The 25991-nt window shown below is 36.1% G+C and overlaps 3 long non-coding RNA genes across 4 annotated transcripts; all 3 read right to left on the minus strand.

Moving 5' to 3' along the window:
* Window positions 1–12903: 12903 nt before the first annotated feature.
* LOC147504144 (uncharacterized) lies at window positions 12904–25810 on the minus strand. The gene is made up of 7 exons (XR_015220350.1): window positions 24299–25810; window positions 22030–22103; window positions 21199–21232; window positions 20985–21116; window positions 20729–20860; window positions 13336–13419; window positions 12904–13164 (listed from the first exon to the last, which is right to left on the minus strand). It is a non-coding gene; the product is annotated as an uncharacterized LOC147504144 (long non-coding RNA).
* Window positions 14063–14458, minus strand: LOC147504145 (uncharacterized). Its single transcript, XR_015220347.1, has 3 exons — window positions 14394–14458; window positions 14217–14276; window positions 14063–14098 (listed from the first exon to the last, which is right to left on the minus strand). It is a non-coding gene; the product is annotated as an uncharacterized LOC147504145 (long non-coding RNA).
* On the minus strand, window positions 19225–20263 carry LOC147504146 (uncharacterized). Of its 2 annotated transcripts, none has more exons than XR_015220349.1 (3): window positions 20060–20263; window positions 19393–19718; window positions 19225–19320 (listed from the first exon to the last, which is right to left on the minus strand). It is a non-coding gene; the product is annotated as an uncharacterized LOC147504146 (long non-coding RNA). The 2 variants fall into 2 exon arrangements; XR_015220348.1 differs by having other exon boundaries at window positions 19393–19724.
* Window positions 25811–25991: the final 181 nt, after the last annotated feature.

Genomic DNA, 25991 nt, shown 5'->3' on the forward strand with positions numbered 1-25991 from the left:
TCGAGTCTTACCATAAATTTCGGTTCCCAGCCTACGTATGTGATAAGCCTCATGAAACCAAAGCACCATAATTAGTGCTTTGGAACAAATCTTCGAAAGACTGTTCGGTATTATTGTAGGACATGTCATCTCAAAAGCGATGCTTTGGAACAACCGCAAATGATCCGGGAACAACCTCGCAGAAAACGAAATTTTTGTTTTTACGAGGTCGGTCGCAGCGTGCTTCCGCTCCATGATTTTGATTTTCGAAGTTCCAAGTGTTTGGAAGCGAAGTCGCTCACCTTGAAGCCTTCCCCAGCGCTTCGGTTGCAAAATTTCGACAGAGACTAGAAGCGCTAGTGCTTCCATCAAGCGGCCAGTGCGGCCCGAGGTGCCGATTTGTGAAAATGGTGAAGAACAACCGGAAACGGGGAGTGAAAGGTGAGTGATGGAAGTTAGGTGTAGTGTGGGTTGTGAGTGTAGAATGAATGAAGTTTTTATAGGTTTTAAGTTGCTAAAGCGGATCGGAAGTTGCCAAAAGTTTTACGACAATTTCGAAATACTAAAATTTTCAAACCCAAAGCGGAAACAACTCATATTCTTGATTCTAAAACAACCCTAGTATCTTTTAGGTTGAATTTAGGATAAAACTACCTAACTTATCGAGAATTTCATCCTAACCAATATTTATTCATAGATATGCCCATATCGGCAATATTCTCACCCTAACTCGAAATAACTTCTAAAAACGAGGGTCATCTAGAAATTATGATGGAATAGATAATACCACCCCAAAACAATTTGGGAAGGTGGGATCAATATTAAACAACCAAACGCATAATGAAAATAACCAAGATTATATTAAAGTTTTCATTCAAAGTATATTTCACTACAAAATTCAAATTACCCAATTAAAACCGACATTAAAATAACTAACAATAATAAAACTACAAATAAAAATCATCAAGCTATACTATCCCTAAACACTTCGATCTTTTAGGGTAGTGGAGGGCACACGCTCGGGGAGATGGCTCCCGAGCTCTCGATCAAGGCAAAAAGGACCATTTGTCTTTTCGGCGACGACGGCTCGCGTGCCTCGATGATGTATCCTCAAAAGGAGAATCCCGTGAGGTGGAAAACGTGCAAGCATATCGGCTCGAATCGGCGTTGAGCTTCTAGCTCGATCACCCATCTGTTCCCACCGCCATCCTCTCCCCGGTGCGAATCTCGGTTATAGTGGATAGTAGTCCGTCGAATCCGGAGGTCTTCGCAGATAGTATTGAGTGAACGCGATGCCACGATGAATCACGTAGCCATGTGTTCGCGCATCGACCAACACCTCTCAAGGCATCGGCATCAAAACATGTCAAGTCCTCCTCGTCCTCCCGAAATCATTCTCATTTCCGGCGTCCTCCTCGCGACTACCCCTATCCTCGAAACTTAGCAACCTCCAAACTTGTTGGATACACTCCTTATAAATCCGAGGATTTTGGTGTAGTATGAGGTAAATCCTATCGATGTCGGAGTCGCTCTCAACTTCAAAGATAATCTTGGTTATCAACCGGGGAGAGGTGCAATAGACTTCCTTACTCCCCTGATCATGTTAAGCAAAAACTCCAAGATCTGAAACTCATACTTCACGCTCTGGAGTATCCATAGAATGTGAAGGCGGTTCGGACCGATATCGGCCCGACCTTCTCCTTCCTATGACATTCCTACCAATCCATTATAATTATCTTTAGCTGCGGCCACCGGGGTTGGTTCTCGAGGGATGCACGGCGAACACAATGTGAGCTCACATTGTAGTTCCCCGATAACGAATACGCGTTCATCAACGGCTCGACCCGGTATATTGGGACTCCTGTAACGTGGCATCAAGATGGATTCTAGGTGGAATGCCTAGAATCTCAGCCAACAACCCAGTAGTTACTTCCTTCCTCCTCTTTGCCACCATAACAAAAATTTGATTCCCCTCCAACTCTCTCGTGTTGTAAAACCGTCGGACTAACTCTTCGTGGTAAAAGGCGTCGGTCGAGTACCACAAGCTATTCCAATCTCTACTAATCATTTCGTCACCGTAAAAAGGCGCGAAGTGGTCGCCAATAAATGCTTGATCTGGCAAAATCCGGCGTTGTTGAGCCATTGGAAGTTTTGATAAGGTTAGGGGGTTTGAATAAGGTAGGGGGAAGCAATGAGGGACAACCTCACTAAAAAAAACGATGGTGGTGGTGGTGTGGTGGCGCGGTAGCTCCAATATTTGGATTTTTCAGTGGTTTTTGGTTTTGTAAATTGATGGAGGTGGTGGTGGAAAGGTTTTTGAGAAGATTTGAAATTGATTTGGATGTTTGGCGTGGGTGTACTTAGGTTTCTTTTTAATTTTATTGTTTGTTAGGGTTTGAAGCTTGGAAGTTTGTCAATGGCGGTTTGGAAGATGAAAACGCATGACTGTTGGTGGAAACATAGGGGCACGCCTAGTTCTTCCGGGCGGTAATGTTCTGCCGGTCTAAAGTCTAATGGTCCAGCGAGTTAGACCCAAACTAAATAAATTTTATGAAAATACAATTTTTTTTTTGAATTTTTTAATGTCGATTTTTAAAAGCGACTTCAAACTAACATTGTCACTTCGTTACCGGTCCGATTTTTGCGAATGAGATATAGAAATGATCAGGAAAGAATTTCCAATCCAATGATCCATAAAACACTATATTCCGACCGTAGATGACATATAAGATAGTGGAAAATGCCTCGAAGTACGTGCATGATGTAAGTTATGCAAACGAATGAACTCTAAATTCATAGATTATGTCAACCCAAACGTAGGTGTGTGGAAAAAAGAATTTTTTATCTACTTTATTTATCTAATCAAAGATCAATGATTTATGCACCCCAAGAAAATTTTGAAACAGAATACAATTAAACGGCCTAAGCAACTCTAATGGGACATAAAACATTCTAGGAAAGAAACACGAACAGCCCACCCCCAAACAAATTTTTTACAACAAAGTTTAGAATTGTTTTTTTTTTTTTGTTTAACTCTTACTTATTATTCACATAATTGGTCTAAAAGTACGATTGTTAAGCGGTTAAAACTACAGTTTTGGGCCCTTATCAGTAACAGCAATAGAAGCATCAACAATTACTTCAACAACTTCTACAGTTAAGCTCACCTTAGCTGCATCAGCATATGATCATTGCTTCTGACCAACAACTTGAGTTTGTTATGTTGCTAACTCCTTCCTTGGTGCAGGAAGTAGTTCAAACTTAGATAAATCCATGTTCTTGATCGGAAATAGCTTTCCGATATACTTCAGATGCAAAAAAATACCCTCCATAAGGGAAGTTTTTATCTTCTTTCCTTCCAAGATGAACTTTAAAAGGATAAGATTTTACTAATTTTACTAATTAAAAGCAAAATTACATAGTTGCCCTTCGGTTTTCTATTTATTACTAGAGAAACCTGTCAGAGCAACCTTAAAGACAATTGATCCTAAGATATTACACTGTTATGACTATCTCATTTTCAAATTACTCAAAAACAACTTACCCATATCAGTATTAGTTTCAAGCTACAAAATGTAAGTCATAGTATCTAATCACTTCATGGCCAAGCATGCATCAAACTTAACGCCTATTCAACTACTAAAGAATCTATCTTTATACAACCACATACTCTTTATGGCTCCACAAATCTAGGGAATAAGTGTGATTCTGGTACATTGCTCTCCAACCATATGCAGTTTCATTCTTAATTCACTAAATACAGTGGAAAAGGAGAAATAACCTTGTATACATAGGCACAATACAACATGCACCAAAGAAAAAGTGAAATTGGAATGACATCAAGTCACATTGACTATCCCTACCTTTCTGCCAATATTGCAAATAAACATTTATTCTCCTATTGTGAAAGCAAAAATATTAGTTCCTCTATCAAAATTTTGAAAAAAAAACATCAATTTGTATCCGCGATGTCAATTGTGGCCCCAATTAATTTGGGACTCAAATTTGTGTCAACCAATATCTAGAATGGCTAGTAGTCTAGTCGATAGTTGCATAGTGCTAATTGTGATAATATTTTATAGTAACGACTCAACCTCATCTATTAAAGATCTCACTGACCAAAAGAGATTATATTGTAATGAGAACAATTAACCTTCTGGACTAAATACTAAGTCTAGCAGATTTTCAAAACATATTTCCTGCAACAGTATTGGTATTTGTGAATTTCAAATAAGAAAATTTTACTAAGTTTGTATTATTAGCTTTCCTTTTTCAAGACAGCTCAGTAACCCTATAATGAGATCTATATACAATTTAAAAGCCAAAGATGACTTCATTTGGTTCCTGATTATATCTTAATTGTTATGGAGTTAGCAACAAAAATTCACCTGCCATGTCATGCCCAACAAAGCTCGAGGCACATAAATAACACCTTTGCTTAGAATTATGTCACATAAATGTAATTGCTCGTCTTGCCTAAAAACATGGTGGTATTGTGCTATCTACAACATATAGTTAAGATTTAGTGAATTGTCTCTCAGTTATATAGATTGTCTTAGAGCCTATCCCTAGATCTTCTTGATTTCCTCGTTTCATTGGACAATGCATATAGAGATTATATCCAAGCCAGCAAGTGCATAGTAATTCATCAACTACAATTTTCTTCACTTGGACGAAACAATAGTTATAAGTATCATTCATTCCTAAAACTATAGATTTATGGTAAATAAAGCAATAATAATAACTGTGTGCATGGAAGTACTATTGAATGTAATCCTTTGTTGCACTGTTGCACTTTATCATTTACAGTATATGAAATCATACCCCAATCAACCCCCACACGCAGAGAAGAAGATACTAAAAATACATTTATATATATACTAAAACTAGGGTTTAGGACATGAAAAATATATATTCTCTATTCCTTTAGAACATGAAATATACAACACTTATCCGTCAGCAACAATCAAAGCAACATAGAAATGATGTACTTTCTTTCTATCGATTTTAGAAATTCAAAAACAAACATACAATTAAAAGTTTCTTACCTAAAATTGGCTATTGGACAGAGAATAGAAAAAGTACAGAATCACTTAATAGGGAATTAGATGGTGGTGGTTGTAAAATGTGGCTTATGCACTCATAGCCTCATACAACAACCAATATCACCTCTTCTGTAGATTAAAAAATTAATTTGGTAAATCATGACATGTTCCTGTAAACTTGAAGAAAACTTATCTTTTCTTGTTTAATTGATCGAATCATTGAACCATCATTATCGATCTTTATCGATGCATCGAAAGATAAGAGCCAATATCCTTATAGAATTTGGTGTAGTCATAAGTTTCTTATAGAATTTGATTTCAATTAAAAAATATTTGTTTTCTGCAATGAAGATAAGGGAGAGGGGTTGGATACGTGGGGAATCAATTGACGAATATTATGTATATGAAAACAGAGCATGAATATTGGAGTTGGAGGAAGGCTGCTTGAAAGTGAATAGGAAAAAGTTTGGAGTTTGGCGAAGGGTTGGTTTTGTTATTTATCAAGTTGTCTAAATATGGGTATTTTAGTATTCTAGTTTGAAGCAAGTCGAAGGGGGGGGGGTGTTTAATCAATTTGTCTGTTTTTATGATTCGTAGTTACATCACAAATCCTTTAAAAAAGTGGCGTGTAATTGTTTTCTCATAAATTTATGTATCTCAAAAAATCTAACCAATCTCAAGAACATCGTGCAGTTTATGCAATTCATAGTAGGGACCGACTCGCAAATAATCAATATACGGTCCTGTCTTGTAATTAACTTTGTGTCCTTACTTAAAAATACTGCTGACGTGGCTCTCTGAACTCCCTTATGAGCATTTTCGCCCACTGTTCAATAATAGATTTGCTGTGTGTTGCCTAGTGAAATCAACATGTGGCGCCCGATCGATAAAATAGTACGTGTACAAAGAAGAAAAGTTCAAAAGAGACATGATTGAATAGTTGGACACAATTTGCATGCTTATTTGTATACCATATAGTTGTAAAGATACATGGAATTAGCAAACGGCTAGATTGGAGTTTGACAAATAAACCTAGGACTCTTATATTGTACATCAAATAGCGAAGGGAAACATCATGACTCTGAAATGATATTGGCTTATTGCACAACAACCAGTCTATAACACCAACAAAATTTTGTAAAAGCTTACATGTCCTCATAGTGCTAAAATTCATTTCTAGCAACAAAATTTGTTTTTAAACTATTTGGGGTAGTTATTGAATGCTTTTGGGGAATGCAGAAACAATGAATCTAATTTTATTTCAAAGAACCTCAGTACATCTATAACAAAAAAAGTTACATATATTACGTAATCAATATTGGAAGCACAAAGACAGATACAAAGACATTCACAATATTGAAATTAAGATGTTAGTTCTAACTAGTATTTCACCTGTTTAGTGTAGTAATTTTCTAACATGCTAAAAAAAAACCTTATGAACGAAAGTGATGTGTCTTCATAGAGCAACTTCAAGTCGTAGCGGCCTATGGGATCTTTCATTGTTGTCAAAAATATGTAATCCTAGTCTACAATCCACTCTAAAATTCCCTATTTTACCGTGGTCTTTCAAGTAACTGAAAACCAACCCAAATTGGAAATATAATGTGAAAGACATACTAAACGTGTACGGAAGAACAACATCCAATTGCATGAACGTCAGATCATGAATACAATTTTCTTCAAGAGTCATCCAATTAAGACATACTTGATTTGTACTTTTAGACCAATAATTTCAAAAAATATAACACAAATATGCAACTTCAAGTCACATGCAGATACACCACTCAACTCGGTGTACCTGCACCCCTCTTGGTGCCTTTGATGTGACAAAAGTACCAATTGAAAAAACATAAAAATTGATGGAATAGTGAAAGAGAATTTAAATAAGTAAAAATATAGGAAAAGAACCAAAGAGAACGAACGTGAAAAGTATATCCTTTTAGGGATCGCACACCGTCTTTCCAAGTTTATGTTTACATTAATTTCAAAATTTCGAAATTCTTTATTTGTCTCCTATTTTTCTGTAATTACAAAAGAGTTTCAAAAATATTGGAGACTATGTAAAGGCTAAAAAAATAGATTGGTGAGGGTATAGCTATAATATATATCTAAGGATATCATTTTCAACTTTGGAGCATACAACTCAAAATCAATTGAGTGAGTGCCACAAGATTCCTGCGTTTTTAATGTTGTCCCCAAACTTATGTATGGGACTAAGTATGAATTTGTATTGAGTGACTGGAATAATTGCAAAAGTCATAATTACTCTGATGGTTGTTATTTTTATGGGAAATTACTGCAAACAATAATATTATTGAGAAAAAGGATGTACTCATTACTGAATATGTATAATTTATGTTGTCAAAGTTGCGTAAGTCAAGGAGAGTGTAATTTAGTTAAATTTTATACACGGGTGGGGGTATGTCTTACCCTAGCTTACTCTTAAAATATATATATATATATAAGGTAAGATCATACCCACAAAGTATTAGCCATTAATACAACTTATAAAAGAGTGTTGTGTAAAAAGTGTTGTATATGGATCCCTCCCCTATCTATATCTATATAATAAAACGTACAGCTTCGTCTTTAAGGGCTTTGTCTGAAGCCTACATTGGATGGCTAAAAGTTTATACAACCAATACATCTGACATCTGACGGTACAACACGATAATATCTACTTAACAAAATAGGGTTGTTTTTATACCCAACAGCTGGGATTCAATATGAAGGGGTATAAATCGAGGGTTGCCATACCTCCATGTTAGATTAGGAATTAATTAAGTATTTTAACTGTGAAAACCCTTCGTGTGCAAACCCTTGGTTCTCACTCTTGCCATTAAGACCTCCTTAGAAGAAACCCTTTCATTCTCCAAAAATAATAACCAAACATAATTGATTGTTTATGAACACCATTTCTCCAGCAAGAAATCCCTTCATTTTTTTTACTGTTTCAACTCTATCTCAAAAGTTCTTAATGGTTAATTAGCATCAGATCAAATATCATGATGAAACTCTGCCTCTTTGCAGCTTTGGAAATATTTTGTTTTTCATTCAAGAATAAATTGGGACGATTAGAATTCATTGAAAAAAATCGACAATCTATCGACCTTCAGAAACCGTTCTCCTTTCTTATCTATTTTGCCTATGACAATCTCTCACTCATCAAAACTCAAAACTCAACGTGAAGATAAAGAAAACTTTGTTGGAGAAATTGAAAGAAAACCAACTCTTATAGTCTCATTGATCGGAACTCTCGCAACCCTCATGTATGTTCCTCAATTTTACAATTTCTGATTTACTTCTTTGCTTCAATTCATTTTCATTATCTACTCTTGAGCAATGTAGTGTCACTTTGGTGGTCAACTTGAAAGTGTAGCAAGTATAGTTTAGATGAAGCGTGAATTCATACCTTAGCTTTTAAAGGCTTTCAACCAGGCTTATAGTTCATTTTTTTGTTGTGATCCCAAATTTTTCTTTCGAGGTTTGTTAGTTATTAACTTTTTATGTTTCAAAATTCATTTCACAAATCATATTTCGTCATGGTCTCAATTGGTGCGTTGATAATTATGCTTTTCGTAGGAGAAGGTGAACTTGCTGTTGGAGTTATCCCTCACATGAGGAGAGAAACTGGAGCTGGAGAAACAAAGCGAGTCGGCATTAGGTGTTCCAACTAGGGTGACCAGCTCAAAGTTTCTTCCAATAGCGACTTCAGCTCAGAGTGAAGCGCCAGCAGGCATAATTTTTGTGGGCCTTGCTAATTCATTCAAGGTTTTGGAAAACCTAACCAAAAACAAGTATTGGAATCCGGACTAAAACAAAGAGAGAGTACCTTTGACGAGATACAACCCTCAGAAAGAGATAAGAGTGATCTAGTAAGGTGAGACCTGTAGGGAGAGATTGTAATCTTCCTTCCCATTTTATTAAGAACCGGCTCTTGTGGAAGTAGGCATCATTGGCCGAACCACGGTAAATCTTTGTGTTGTGGTTTGCTTTTACTACTTTACATTATTATCTGTTGTTAATAGTTGTTTAGCGAGTTGGGCATGTTAGTATAGGTAGTTTGTGATATTTGAGATTTATCTGGAGTTGAAGTGTGTTCATACAAGTTATCTGTGTAGTGGGGAACCGATTGATATTGGTGTAATCCCCAACACTTGCTTCTCTACAGTTTAGGTGTTTCAACTTCTTCTTTCAAGGTTAGTATGATATCCAAGGATATTCACAAATTGTAATTAATATAGATAGTTCATGTTTCAAAATTTAGATTCTTGATTAGTATTAGTATGTGATTTGGTCATGGTATAGCATTGGACTCTTTGCCAAACTTCTACAGTGTTAATGAGCTCATTTCAGTCCTCCCTTCACTTTCGAGTTCTGCCTGCCTGCACCTATCCTTTCCTTAATGGCATGTTCACTTTATCCCTTTTTACTCAACTTAACAGGTACAATGCAAATGTTACTGCGTGACTATCAAGACCTGGATAAACTCCGAAATGGATCAGACCGCTATAAAGTTATTGGCCGCATAACAAGGCTGTGGGAATCAGTCAATCTGAGGAATAAGTACAACAGGGATGTACTTAGCTTGGAGTTTCTTCTTTTGGATCCAAAGGTAATAACAGTTCTCAAGCCCTCTGTTTGCACAAGGAATTATACAATAGACTGTCTAATTTACCTATAGAGTGTCTAATTTTTTTCTCATTATTACCAGGGTACCCATATTCATGTCATCTTATTGAAGAAATTTTTTGATGATTTCGAAGATATACTTAAAGGGGGTGTGTTGAGAGAAGGCAATATCTATGCACTAGAGAAATTTGACGTATGGTTCGCAAAAGATTATAGGCCTGTTGAGAATGATCACAAGATATTTTTCAAAAATGGCACATTGATCATGCCAATTACTGAAGGAGGTATTGACATTGAAAGGCACAAATTCAATTTCTCCCAATTCAACACCATTTCAAGTCAAGTTAAAAACAAAAACTTACCTTATAGGTAATATTTTTTCCCTAATTTAAGTTTCCTTTCTCATTTTTTCTTATAATTCCTCTCATATCTTCATTAACAACCTTACTCCTAACATTTATGTGCATAAACAAAAAATGTAGATGTTATTGGTCTACTTAAAAGGGTCGGTAACATAACCACCAGATTTGGAACAATTTTTCAGGAGATTGTAATCATCATTAAGAGGTGACTCTACACTTCATTAAATCTCAGAATGGCTACATATAAATTTTTTTCCTAGCAAACAAATGGTCTTATTTTTTTAGTTACGCTGAGTTGGCAATTACATAATATTAATTGGGTTATTTAACCGAAAACTTTACAACCGACATTTTTACACAACAAAATGTCGTCTTAATTATGACTTCACTTAATGCAAAAGATATTACAGGTAAATAAACTTCGCTTTTCTATTATATAACTTAGTATTATACTGCTCACTAAAAAGTCATTCGTATTTCATTTTTATTTATTGTTTTAGGGAAAAATTTCCTTTCATCACTGAGTGCAACAAAAGTCTACCTCAATTTGGATACAATGTTGTTACAGACTATAGAATCAGGTTAGCCTATCCTATTTTGAACACTGACTCATTCTATCATCATTCGGTTTCATCATATTGCCTCTTGGTCGTGTCATTCATTACAGTACTTTTTGTTGTTAATTATATAGTTTTGAGGGTGCCAACTTGCAAATAGATATTCAGAATTCATCGACTACGGAGGCCCTCTCTGACGAAGAACTACTTAGAAACTGTAGGGTTTCAATAGACAAATGAATGGAAATGGGATTCGATGCATCATACAAGGTGAGACCAAATATCTTTAAAGACCGTTGTGTTTTGCTTCCTGTTACATTAATCAACATAATTTCTGCTAATCAGGGTGCAACATTCACTTGCAAAGCAACTATAGGATATGTCTTCGACACAAATTGGTACTATAATTCTTGCAGCAACTATTGCAAAATCTTTCCTACCAGAGTCTACCCAGACAGTCAAGTTGAAAACTACCCGATTAAATACATTCAAAACATTCATCATTATTCTAATTTTGAAATGTACAATCTATCATATATTTATCTCTAACTCCCATACTCATATATTCTCCACCCTACTACATTTACTACATTCCTTACTTCCCCTATAAATATTTAGCCTCATTTCCCTTTCAAAATATAAACTTGCTATCTATTTCCCCTTACCTCACATATAAGCAAGACTACTCTGACCAAAACCACATCCACAGGTATGCTCCCCACCTGTTCTTCATTATTTTGTTATCTAATTTGTACATTGTCATCTATTTATGTGCCTAATATATTGTTATTCCACTGTATATTTTGCAGCAAATGGATAATTGATCAAACGAAGCTCTAAATAAAAGCAAGCCACTGACAACATCCTATGAAGACAAATTCCCAATTTATAAGCCTGATACCCCACGAGGAATAACAAGACTAAACGCAATGATGTATGTTTTTTTATCGTTTGACCGAGTCACACCTTAAATACCTAAAACCAAAACTCACAGTTGAGGACACGCCTGTCAAAACCACCGAGAAGCCTTTCAAAACAACTGTTGATAAATCATTCTATCCCAATTCCATGGACAACATAGATTAAGTTGTAATACATCACTAGTTCAACACAATCCTCAATTATATTGCCAACATTTCACCTTCAAGAATACTTTATTAAATATTTAGTTTTTCAATAACCAATGATTTCCCTTTTCAAAACATTAAATTATATTTAACTTTTTCCAAGTGCTAACTATTATTACTACCAAAATTTTAATCGATACCCTAATCGACATGTCTTAATATATTGTTTTATGCAACATCAACTCATCGACCCTGGAAATCATCATAATATAATGACTAGTTTTTGAACACATCCTATGAACAGGTGTCGTTATATTATATTATTATGAAAATTAATAGTAACTATGTGGAGCTATGAGATATGAATATTCTATTGGCTTTTACTAAATTTTTGATGTGGATGGTTCTTTGTCTTCTCCAGTTCAGTTGTGCAACTGTTATCCACATGTTCTATGTAGAGCTATAAGATATGAATATTATGTTGACTTGCACTAAATTTTTTATATGGACGGTTCTTTGTCTTTTCCAGTTTGGTTGTTTAATTGTTATCCACATGTTCTGCTTTATCATACAATTTCCCCGTTTGTGAAACATAAATAGTGTTTTGCAATGCCAAACGAAATTCTCATTCTTATACTGGGGAATACTTAGCATGAGCATGGTTTAAAGTCTAACGAATGGTTGTTAGTCTGAGAGATATGAATATTATATTGATCACTCATCTATATTTTATCCAACTTGAAATCCCTACTGTCCATAAAAAGAAAAAACTCTCATTTGATAAATCTCTCGGACTTATTTTTGTTGTTTAATAATAGAATTTTGATTGAAGTTATGTGAAAATGTTCAATGAAGCGAATATGATATTGCCACTATTTTCAATGCAAAACTATCCCGTTTATATCACTAACTAGGGTATGCCCGTGCCGTACGACACTGATAGAGTCGCCTGCGACGCTAACTTTGTAGAAGCAGCCTAAACTTGAACACACCCCCCTCCCCGTTTTGATTCTATTATACTGGATATTGTTCCATTTATGGTCAAGAATGATTATTAGGTTGAGAAACTCGACATCACACTAACTTGAACCACCTAAGGGGTAATTTGGATAAAACCTCCCCATTATTTTATGACTTTCCAATGTTTTGGATCATGTTAAAAGGCTGCAAAGACAATTCTCATTCAATAAATCCGGTAGTGATTTGCACAGATGTTCTAGACTCATTCATCTAAATGGACTTAAACATGGAAGAACACCAATTAAACCAAATGAAATAAGAACAATATGAGAAACATATAAATAATCAGACTCCCACAAGTGGTTTGAATGAGGACATCAAAACAGTACCAAAAAGAGCACCCACAAAAGTACGCCAAGTACAAAAAAAAGTAGCAAAAGTACAGATAACATTGTTGACAATCATAACTCTTCCAGAAACCCCATCCTCATTCGCCAATGTCAAGGTCATTATCATAAATCCCAAGCCTTAAGGAAACTTCATCGAAAAAGTATGTAATTATCTGTTTTAAATTCGTTAAATAGAGTGAGTAGGAAATACTATATATAATGAAGGGAAGAAGAAATTGACAATTTAGAAGTGAAACAATGAACGATTGTATTCACCTCTAGACTCTTTTTAAGTTTTGGAACAAGCAAATATGTAACGCCCCAAAACTCAAACAATTACAAACCTATGACACGTGGTTTTTATAGTAAAATTTTGGCAGCATCTCCTCTGTATTTTTGACATTTCATAAATATAAACCTGTCATAACCTGAAAATCACAATCATATATTTCTCATTGGTTAATCCAGTTACTTAACCGTCTCGACAGATGACAGAGCAGTCAAATAATTGGCTTACAAAAATGAGAGCACTTCAACATTATGACTTAGTACGCCAAAGTATTTGAATGTCCCGACTAATGCCAGATCATCAAAGCACCTCGTACAAAGTCATTACCGAAAACACAAGTAAAATACATACATTCAAGTCCCATAACTATCAAAAGGTCTACACACCCTTAACAAATGATATTTACAATGTATACATATACCATATTTCCTAAAGTTTCCATTGGGGTAGTTCCATAAACGCGACTTTCTGTAACAACACTAATAAATCAAAGAACAAACAATAGCCACCGAAATGCTACCTGCACTAAAAATACCTATAAAAGCGTGAAACCAAATCAAAGCTCAAATCAATCAAAACTAATACTTTTCGACAAACCCAAAACCAAAAAATAGAACCCTTAATAAATAAGCAAATAAATACCTGTAACAACACTAGAAGAAGCTCAGACTAAACCTTTACATAGAAGAAAACAAATAATTCATCTCTGGCTAAACGATTTTAAAACGAATGAATCTTTACATGGAAAATCAAAGAGATTGAGTTATAAGAGAAGAGATGTTACCTGTTTCACTTGACTTGAGAATCAGCAGAGATCACTAAGTTATAGTGGTTGGCCAAGGTCCCATCACCACGTTCACGGATGAAAAAATTAAACAACACAATAAGTAGAGAAAGACCAGGGAAGGAAAAATGAAAAAATGAAAAGGAACATACCTGAGAATCAGCAGAGATCACTAAGTTTGAAGATATGAGAATTGAAATTTCCTCGTTCAGCTAAATACCATATAAACAGACGTCACCATTTAGTAGGAATTGAAATAGATTTGTATAGACCTATATATTCAGGTGTTGTAAGATCAAAAAGAAGAAATTAGGGGGGAAAAAACTAACCAAGGTTCGCAAAAAGTTCTTCAACGCAATACTGACAAAATGTAATTACACACCAATTCGCAAAATTTGAACGAAGCAAATTAACCAAGTAAGTGCAAATACAAATGTATCAATTTGATGACTATAAATTCAATGAGTAACTACTCAACACGTGACTATAAATGAAAAGAACTTACGGATTATAGTAAGACTTCTGGGTAAACAAAGTTTGGGGTGTGACTTTCCGAATTTGGAGGGAGGAGAATCTTCGACTTCGTGCGAAGAAGTGCACCTTGATAGTGCGACATATAATTGACCGTGGCTGAAAACTTCCGTGCGAAGGTCAATCTCCACATACTTCACCGATTGTCCTTGTGACTTATTTATAGTCATTGCATAAGCAACACGCACAGGAAACTGTCTTCTTGTCATATAAAAAGGAAAATCAGAAGACGACGGTGACAAAGATATTCTTGGAATAAATGCATGATTGCCCGCTTTTTCACCAGTCAAAATTCTTGCGAAAAGAACGTGAGGTCGACAGTGGACCACCATCAATCGGGTTCCATTGCATAATCCATCTTTAGGAGCAATATTTCGCAACAACATTATAGGACAACCAACTTTTAGGTTGAGACGAAACGGTGGTAGACCAGCTGGATCAAGTGAGTTTAGGTACTCATTTGGGTATTGATTAATATTGGCTGGATTCGTTGCATCCTCGTCACAAATTTTGTCTGCGCAGCTAGAAAGAGAGTACTTTCCCCTGGGAACATATTTAAAGTTGTTGCATTAATATCATTGACATCATCATTGCGTGCAGATAGAATTGTGCGCTCAGTTAAATATTCTGGTGTAACTGTGGTAGGTTGATTTAGCTGAGGATATGTAGTAGAAATGAGATCCTGAAGATTTGCACATCGATGAATTGTTGATGGTAGTTCAACTGTCTCGCTTGGGTCACTTCCTATCTAATTAACCATAAAATAGTAATGAATATTAGTACGAATAAAAATAGTACAAAGAATGATGTAAATGAATATCAATATTAAGCAAAATAGTACAAAGAAAAATACACAGTTTGGTACCTCCATTAAGAAATTTGCGAACGCAATATTTGCAGAGTTTCCATTTTCCAATCGCATGTTTTGGGCAAGAGTTAGAACATGAATGTGACTCCAGAGGAAGGAAGACCGCAAGGGAAAGCACGCCTGAATCTGTTCTCGAACCCCTTTCGGTATAACTGGAAGGCATTGACGGAAGTCACCACCAAGTACAACTGTTAATCCACCAAAAGGTTTATTATTGTCGCGAGTATCCCGAAGTGTGCGATCAACTGCCTCCACACAAAACTTATTTTGCATTGGGACTTCATCCCAAATAATAAGTTTAGCTTCCCTGAATAATTCGGCATGCATTGAATTCTTACTAAACCCACAAACAGAGGTATCAAGAATATCTAGTGGGATCACGAAGGTCGAGTGAGCGATCGACCGCCAGCCAATAGTAATGAAGCTATTCCAGATGAAGCGACCATAATAACAATATGCCCCTCAGCACGACACATAGCAGCGATTGTGTTGTAAACAAAAGTTTTGCCTGTTCCTGCTGCTCCATTCAAAAAGAAGAGTTTCCCTACATTTTGGGAAACGGAATCTATCACTGTTTGATATGAAAAGCGGTGCTCTGCATTTAGGAGAACCCTGTTGCCATGTGCTTTTGCATTTTGAGGATCAAACTGAAATTGTCGCTGGTCCCATATGAGTCGGTTTGCAACAACTAAGTTCCATCTTGTAGTTAACAGAGGCAGCGGCATTAGAGGGAAATTAGCCAGTGATTTACCTGACTCTATCAAAATCTCATTTAAGAGAAATAAACCATAATCTTGCACTTCAGCAGGGGTAGGTTATGGAATGTTGAACATTGTGCGAAGCTTATGTGGAAGGTCATCACATATATTTTCCCAAAAATCATTCCACAATGTTTGGGGTTGCAAAGGATTGCACTCTGCGAGAATAACACAAAATAGTCGGCGAAGATGATATCCAGTCTGCATGACTGAAGCTTCCTGTAGACATTGCACCCATTCACCGTCATCTTCTAGAAGTCCACGTGCAACACATGCATCTTTAAAAGTTGGAAGGGGAGGACCATTACCAATCCTTTTCAGATCATCAAATGATTGAGGTCCTTTTACAACGGTTAGAAGTAAGCGTAGGTAAAATCGCTCACCGGAATTAGGACTAGCTAAATACATTCTACCAATAGCAAATTTTCCTCTCAGATCCTTCTTGTCCAAGTCCGAGATTGTTTGTTCCAGACATAGTATTCGGGGAACTCTTGATAAGTGAGGCTTCTTGCTCTTAAATCTGATGCACAACAATCAAAGAAGGCAGTCAAAGTTGACTTTTGGTGCTCCGCCCTTGATAGTATATCATGTATTGGTTCATCAGCTTTATAAACTACGCGGTGCATTCCAGGGAGATGAAGTGCCAAGCGCACAACTGTGGGAATCTCCTCATGTAGATGGAAACTTAATAATCTCCAAACTGCTTCCGGTGGGCCAATGTATCTTGCATCCAAATATTGTTGGATCTCATCCAACTCATTCAACACTATTGTTGTCATGTCATGCCCTTTAAATATATACTTGTGAATGTATTTAACACAACGGATCCCAGCACAAACTTCGACATTAATATGGCAGTTGAACATCTTAGAAAGATAAGGATTATAAGGAACAACATCCCTGTTATCAACTGTATGCCCCCTCACAATATATGACCTACCGTTGTCACGACGACGGTAGATAGGATATCCATCTTTATCCATGGTGGTAGCATCTGCAAAGTCCGGGGGGTAGTGATGCTTGCATCTACCATTTACCATGCACGGAGAGTTAGGATTATTTAGTCCACATGGACCATGAACCATACATGTGAGGACGGTCTGAAATAACTCAGGTTCGGTTTCTGGATCAGGAAACTCTGCACATACAATGCGATCAACTTGAGTAGGTATACGGATCTTGTCAGAATGTCGAAGATATATAAGTGCATGCATATGGGGCAACCCGTGTTTCTGGAACTCAATGGTGTAGACATGTGCAACGGCAGTACCAAGCACACCTTTCTTTTTAATTTCCTTCATCAAGGCCCTTCGCTTTAGTTCAAAGACACGGGCCACGACCTCTGGTCGATGAGTTGCAGTTTGGTGCTCAGACAATGCCTTGACAACTTCGTCCCAGTGCGGATTTGCAGTCATTGTGAGAAATATATCAGGATGCTTATTGTAATGTGTGATGGCCATTGAATCCTGAAAAATTTCGAACATGTGCCTAGGGCTGCCGACACAAGATGCTGGTAAAACCACTCGTCTTCCAATCTGGTTTAGGTCGAAAGCTTCAGCTGCAACATCAGTGATACCTTGATAAAGTTCAGCCCGAAGCTTGTCTTGCTGTAACCTATAATATCTCATTTTGTTCTGTTCAGTCACTGCCCATCCATCCACCAAAAACTCTTGAAACAGTTTGTGCCCGCGTAAGATTGCAGAATATTCTCCAGGGTGTTCAAATATCCGATAAGAGTAGAAATCCATCTGTGTCAATCGGTCATTAGTATTTGAACGCCTCATATCAGGTGACCACCCAAGCTCTCCGTAAGGAAACATTAGCACATAATGCAAAGGCAAGTAAGCTGGATGACATTCACTGATCTGCATGAATTCTTGCCCTCCTTTAAGATATATCACAATATCCCTCATATTATTACGCTCGATGCCATCCCCAGGTAAAATGACAGCAATCTCATCTGCGGTTGGCAAGTTGTAACGACGTCTGTCTCTAGTAGCACTGTAATGCAAATAAGTAGGTACATTGAAGTTCTCACCATGTTGAAGAGAGGCAGATCTAAGAACATCGTATGCATGGCGAAAAGTAGCAGAGAAACAATTATACTAGAGCATAGTTGCATGAATTATCTTCAAAACATCTGTGTTCAAATGGGGATTACGAAGTTGACGTATATCCAATGCAAAGCACTGGGATCATATATGTAAAGCTGAGAGTAAGTTGGCTGCTGCCCAGTGTTAGGAATTAGAGATCCAGTTCTATGATGCAACTGACCATGTATAGTAAAAGGTCTTGGACCTCGTCTAGTAAAGACATGCTCATTTCCTCCAAGGCTTGTAAATACGAAAGCTTGGTTGTATTGTCTCATGTACTTCCGAAATGACTTTGACTTGCTATCATTTACATCATATAAAGCTTTAAGGGCTGGAGGTAATGGCCGTAGTGGAGGCAATTTGACTTTCCCTTACAAACAACAAGTCCCTAATCGAGGGGCGGATAATGATGAATCTTTTAGTTGTTCATCCATCCAATGGAGTGCACTACAAAATGGACACTGAACATCCATTCTCCCCAAGGAGTGTCTTCCTTGTTCAATCAGATGGTTAGAAACAATATTGTCAACTTCGTCTTCATCATCACTTATGTCAGCATTATTAGCAGAAATTGGACGGTCAAAACCATTATTGTGAACCTCCTCACAATATTGTGCAAGATCCCCAAATGGTTGTTGTCTACAAGAGAAATAATTGTATATATTTAGACAAAGGTGCCATTTTTTTGGTATTCCAATTTCAATAAGTGTGAAGAAGTATACCGCAAATTTCGGTTAGTTGATGATGATGCAGAAGCTGCATTTGTCGAATGTGATATTGGATGGACAAAAGATGAGGTAGAAGACCTGCAGTTACGCGTACTGCGAAGAAACTTGTGATGTTAGATAGGATCTTATGGTAACCAAACCACAACGAACCAAGAGAAAGATGTAATAAACCACGTACTAACCTTGTATTTTGGTGAGACGGTGTTGGTACAAAGTTCTCATTGGTTGAATGTGGAATTGCATGAGGTAAGGATGAGGAAGCAGAAGAGATACATGTACTGCAATGAAACTTGCACAGGTGAGTTATATATATATTTTGATTAAGAAAAACTACTAAGTGAAGTACTCACGTGTTGTTTTGATCCGATGAATCAGCATGGGTACTTGATGTGACACGTTCTTCGGGGAGCGTAAATAGCCTTACGGGATTAAGGAATGATAAAGATTTCCGAAGAGACTCTGAAGAAGAAAGACGTCGGTATGGTGTTGCATGAGGTGTAACTGGACTATTATGTGTTTGATGCTTGTCAGCTTGAAGTGGAGTGTGTGGAAGTGAATGAGAACCATTCAATGTTGAACCTTGTGCACCTTGGATGGTGAAGTTTGTGCTGCCAATTAGTTTAGTGCTCCTTTCTCTTTCCCTTCGAGCACGCTGTCCTAGTATTCTATTTGTTATCTGCACCTACTTATAAGTATAATCAACCGAATAGAGTGGGAGAAAGAGGAATGCATGGATAATAGCAAAGATGGCAATTAGTATTAAAATTAGAAAACACGAAATGTAAAGATATGAAGAAAGTAGTGAAAGGTAATAAGTGATCGAAGACTCAAAGGCAAATTATAAATGAATAGATGGATGACCACATGCAACACAGTTGGTGGGTAAATATTATACATATAAGCAGGCATTAAATGGAAGTTATTAAATAGTAGTGAATTACAATTATAGTGTACAAAAACACCTTTTGGACAATGCATGAGCAATCATAGTATTATTTTAATTAAAGCTCATCTTACATGAGAACTGGATGGCGGGAGAAGTGTTTGAAGTGGAGTCTGTGGAAGTGAAGGAGAGCCATTCAATGTTGAACCCATTAGTTGGTGGTCAATGACATGACGTGTGACTACTTGTGCACCTTGGATGGTGAAGTTTGAGTTGCCAATTAGTTTAGTGCTCCTTTCTCTTTCCCTTCGAGCATGCTGTCCTAGCATTCTATTTGTTATATGCACCTAATTATAAGTATAATCAACCGAATAGCAAATATGGCAGTTAGTATTAGTGGAATGTAAATATATGAATAAAGTAGTCAAGGATAATAAGTGATCGAAGACCCAAAAACAAAAACAAAATATAAATGAATAGATGGATAACCACATGCAACACAGTTAGTGGGTAAATAGTATACATATAAGCAGGCATTAAATTGCAGTGAATTTACTACAATTATAGTGTACAAAAACACCTTTTGGACAATGCATGAGCAATTATAGCATTATATTTTAATTAAAGCTCATCTTACATGAGAACCGGATGGTGGGAGATGAGATAGAGAAACACTATCTGATGGGCGCTGCACATTTATAAAGCAAAAGAAGAAATAAGACAATGCAATATACATAAGCAACAGTGTAGAAAAATAAATAAGGCAATGCAACTTAGCATAAGACAATGCAAGCAAGAAATACCTGGAAGCCAAGAGGCGGTTGAAGATTGAGCCTATCTTGGGGGGCAACAAAGACATGTTTGTTTTGGTTTGAAGGTTCCTTAAAGGAGTCCATAGGGCGTTTTCCTTTGTCAAGAATTGGTTGCGTAGGAAGCTATAAATATTTGAAAGAGAGTTCAAAAACATGATGTGAAACCAATAAGAGTGTTAATATAATTTGGGTAACTCAAAGTATGTTAATAGAAGTTATCAATAACGTATATTGTTGATTGTAATACCTGGGAGCGAGCAGGTCGTTGAGGAATAGGTGGCTGAAGGTAGAGTCCATCTTGAACTGGAACATAATTATTGTTTTTCTTGCAAAGGTCCTTATAAGGGTCCATTGGACGTTTACCCTTATCTATGGGATCCTGTAGAAACAAATAAAAATAGCTAGATACTCAATAAAATCTGTAGAAACAAACATAAAAAGGATGGGTAGGGATAACATACCATTGAGAGGAAAATCTGCAACAAAAAATGGTGCCTAAAAAAAAGACAAAGCAGCAGTGATTATGTACTTGATCAGCTTAATCAAAACCTAAAGGCAACTTAAAAACACACTAAATCAGTAAATTGATTAGTACATGTTCTATCCGGAACAATCATAGATAAACGAAAAGAATTTTCTTGTTCATAACCATCATCTCTTATATTGCAATCGAATAGTGTTAACACCTATGTCTCCACCATGAGACACCCCCCAAGGAGTAGAGTGGAATTACTCAGGCCCCTATCCAAACCCACGGTCCACATCCTCCATAGGGTAAGCTTCTTAACTTATATAGAATAAAAGCACTGGACTCCACCGGTTGTAAGCTCAATTAATGTAGGCTAGTTGGCACTTGGGCTTAAGCCTAGGCAAATTTTTCAGGAAAAAGTCCATCAACATCCCATGTAAGTTACTTGCTTCATCATAACCTGACCCATTAGGAATTATCTGTTTCTCTCCCCGCTTTTTAAATTTCAATCATCACATCGCTTCGGTGGAAAATTTTCCTCCATAAGAAAGAAAGAGTTTTACTTAGATTAATTGAGTGACACCTAACCCCCTATATTTTAAAACAATAGAATTAACACATTTTAAAATAATGACTAAATTGAGTACTAAAAACATATAACTACACACCGACACTATTCGGGTGTCATCTCTCTTATTTTGCTTTTCTCCAACTCAAAGTTTCATTTTTTTTAACTAAAGACAAAAAAAATACATTTCAAACTTTAGGAGAACTAACATAAATGTTGACCGTTTAAAGGTTTCTAAAAGGTTTCCTTGCTTACCTTCCAACTCTAGCTCCTATACGCCCATGAGACTTTTTGGAGAACCGGTGAGTATAATGAGCTGAAGTCCCAAACTACAAAGGGTTGAACAGGTTTGATAAAAACAAAATAAATTAGGAAAACAAAATAATCACACATTACGCTAAAGAATATTTTTTGAATAATTATTAGTTGGAAGTCCACTCTATAAGGGATACATACATATTTAACATTGCCTTTAACATTTCAGCATACACATAGTAGAACTTTGATTACTATACTCAAAAGTCAATCCAATCTTCAAGCTAGACAAAAAATCATTGCCATTTGTTCGAGTGTAAAAGAAGGTGGACCCCAAAGAAGAGCATGTGGAAGACAATCCAATATCCTCATGCATTTTTGAAAGACAGAAGTTTCTCTAAAAATCTTGGTGATTTTTTAATCTTGTACAAGTCAACATTGTAAGTGGGAAGAGCCTAAAAGCCGAAAGGACCACATATCAAGGACCAAAATATCGATATCGGTTAATATATCAGTGTACCCAAAAACCGATATATATCGGATATATCTATTTTTTTTGTGACCAGTCCAAACCAAAGCCCAAAATATCGATATCGATAAATATATCGGTGTACCCAAAAACCGATATATATCGGATATATCCATTTTTTTGGTGATCAGTCCAAACTATTTAAAATATCAGAAATATAATATCGAAAATATCATAAATATATCGGAAATATATTGGAAATATCGGATTTATATTAAAAATTGGTCAAAAAGTCAACCGATATATATCATAAATATCGGACATATCGATTATATTGGCGATATAAAATTTTATATTGGAAATTCCGATATATATCGGAAAAAAGGATTCTATATTCGGTGGATATATGTCAGAAATATCGATATCGGTGTACCAAAATACCGATATATATCGGCGATATTTTGGTCCTTGGTCCAAAACTATTTAAAATGTCGGATATATCGGAAATATAATATCGGAAATATCATAAATATATTGGAAATATCGGATTTATATTAAAAAATGGTAAAAAAGTCAAACGATATATATCGTAAATATCGGATATATCAATTATCTCGACAATATAAAGTTTTATATCGGAAATTCTGATATATATCGGAAAAAAAGTTCTATATTTGGTAGATATATATTGGAAATATCGATATCGGTGTACCAAAATACCGATATATATCGGTGATATTTTGGTCCATGCCACATATATAAAAGTAGTAGGGTAGTGGAGGTCGTCTTCCCCATTCCCTGCCCCAACCCCAACTTTACACCAAAACAAAAAATGAAAAAACATAAGTGTTTTGAATTTGAGCAAAAGAAAAATGACACCAAAAAATATTAACCTTCAAGGGAAAATGGAACCAAGAGATCTCAGATTGAAAGTCAAAAACCTTTTCAAAGGGAGATTGAAAAAAAAAAAAAAGAGACCCATCCGATCCATTTGAAGGAAAAAGTCAAGAGTCCTTTTAACCACATCAACACTAACCATAAAACCCTACGACAATCTCTCCCATGTATATAAAATTGTATATAAAAGTAAAAGTGTATATAAACACATCAACACTAACCATAAAACACTAACCAATCTCTCCCAGTTAAAACAAGAAAAAACATAAATTGAGTAAACTCATACATTGAATTTTTTGGGTATGTTCTTGATCATGACACATGTATATAAAAGTAAAAGAAAGGAAAAAAAACATTTGCTTTAGCCTGAATAGCAAAATAAGAGCAGATGTATCCAAAAACATTTGGTAGACATTGACTTCGATAAAGTCTGGAAGGTATTCTTTGCTTTAGGCATTGAGAGTGAACTCTGAAAGAAAAAAAAAAAGGAGTGGCGCAATCAGGTAGAAACGGTATTTCGAGATCCCGTAGCTTTGTAGAGTTCACAAAGCTCTGGTCATCTACATTTATAATATTTGCTGAATAATAGGGGAACAATTATACATTCAGTCTTCTGCAAGAGGCGTACATAAAGAGGGAACTTACAGGTTATATTTACGGTATTATTAACACATGAACTGAACCGCTCCTTCAAAGAACAAACAATAGCCAGACCTCATTTTATTAGTGTACATAAAGAGGCGTACATATAATATTTGCTTTATTAGTGTACATAAAGCATTGTACATAAAGAATGAATCAAATGAAAACTGAAGTCAGAATGAATGAACAAAAGCATTGTACATAAATAACAAAATATTGATTAATAAATTAAAATGAAAACTGAAGTCAGACTTCATTTACCTGTGCTTCAGCTTCGTCATAATACAGGCAATCAATCTTTTGTTAAATGGAATTAAAGATGCACGGCCCAAAAATAGCCATGCATGTGTTGTCTGCAGAATGCTGATGAGTTCTTTCAATTCACAATATCTTATTCTGCAAAATAACCAATTAACTAACTTTAGTACATTCTTTTTTTTTTTCCAACTTCTGTAATAAATTTTGATATTGGAATACTTAGATAGGCGTAGCAGCGCAGGTGCGCAACCACCATCTTCATGAAAATAATAACCTAATACATCATTTCCCTTTTCCTAGACACTAAATTAATCAAGACTGGTTCTTAGAAAAAAAATTAAATGGTTAAACAATACTGTTGTTTGGATACGGCGAGAGAGAGGAGAGGACAGAACCAAATTATTGACTAACTATACATGCGACCCATATGATATGGACTTCAGACTATTGGCAGAGGATGTTTGGATTTCATTTTGCTCTATAGTGGACTACTTGTGGATCATTAATCCTATCCAATCATGAATCATCCAACAGAGTAAGCATCATTCATGTAACAAATCACAAACAAATTGGTCTGAACCATTAGTCTCCCATTCCATCGAACGATTATTACCAATCCGAGGGCAAATAGTTCAGGTTAATGAGAAAATATGATTACCAAGCATACATTCCAAATGCTAAACGCACTTCTATGTCAAAGCTCTTTGTTTAAATGGTACATGTTTTGATGTTTAGCACTCGCTCACAATGTAAAAACTGACTCATTATCTATTGATTATTGTTGATTACAGAATATGGCTTGGGAAGACACGCATCGCCGCAAGGAGATGTATTTAGTTACGGGGTTCTACTCTTAGAGTTGATAACAGGAAAACGCCCCTTGACATTCTGTTTGATCAAGGTTTGAGTTTGGGAGAATGGGTGAAGAGTCTCTATCCATACAATCTTGAGCCCCTAGTGAAACAAACTTTGCTAAGGTTTTCACCACCAGAACCCCCAGTGTACTCTGCCAAGACTTTGCAAGATGTTATCTTTGAGATGGTTGAGCTTGGTCTAATGTGCACACATCGATCTCCTACGATGAGACCAAGCATGCTTGATGTAGCTCATGAAATGGGTTGGTTAAAACAGTATCTTTCTAATCCTTCCACCCCGAACATTGAGGAAGCTTCTTCTTCAAAAGATGGTGCTTCATGTTAGTAAACGACATAAATGAAGTTGGCTAGTGCAGGGCTTGTTCTCCTTTCTGAATTTTAAATAGTCCTCGTTCATTTTTGGTTCTTCCAATATTTGTTAGTTTCAATTCATTGTAAGACTCTGCAATTCCTTTGTACACAATGTTTAAAGCATTCTTTGGTTATTCCAGTTTATATTTTAACACCAATCAATTGATAGAGATTTTGAGATTGATTAATAAAACAAAAGATTGATTAATAAATTAAAAAAATGAAAACTGAAGTCAGACCTCATTTACCTGTGCTTCAAGCTTCGTCATTTATCATTTACCTGTGTTGGTTGTGGTATTGTTTGAAGAATGAACTCTAGAGTGACGGCGGCAGGAAGAATGAATGCTAGGATAGGGCATACATAGTTTGTTTGAAGAATAAGATCCAATAGATCCCAGTGTTAGGGCATAAGGGAGCATACTCTTTGGGATTGGCTTATTTTGCCATGTCACAACTTAGAAAAGACAATG

Source organism: Coptis chinensis, chromosome 4 (assembly GCF_015680905.1).
Source record: "Coptis chinensis isolate HL-2020 chromosome 4, ASM1568090v1, whole genome shotgun sequence".
NCBI classification, from domain to species: domain Eukaryota; kingdom Viridiplantae; phylum Streptophyta; class Magnoliopsida; order Ranunculales; family Ranunculaceae; genus Coptis; species Coptis chinensis.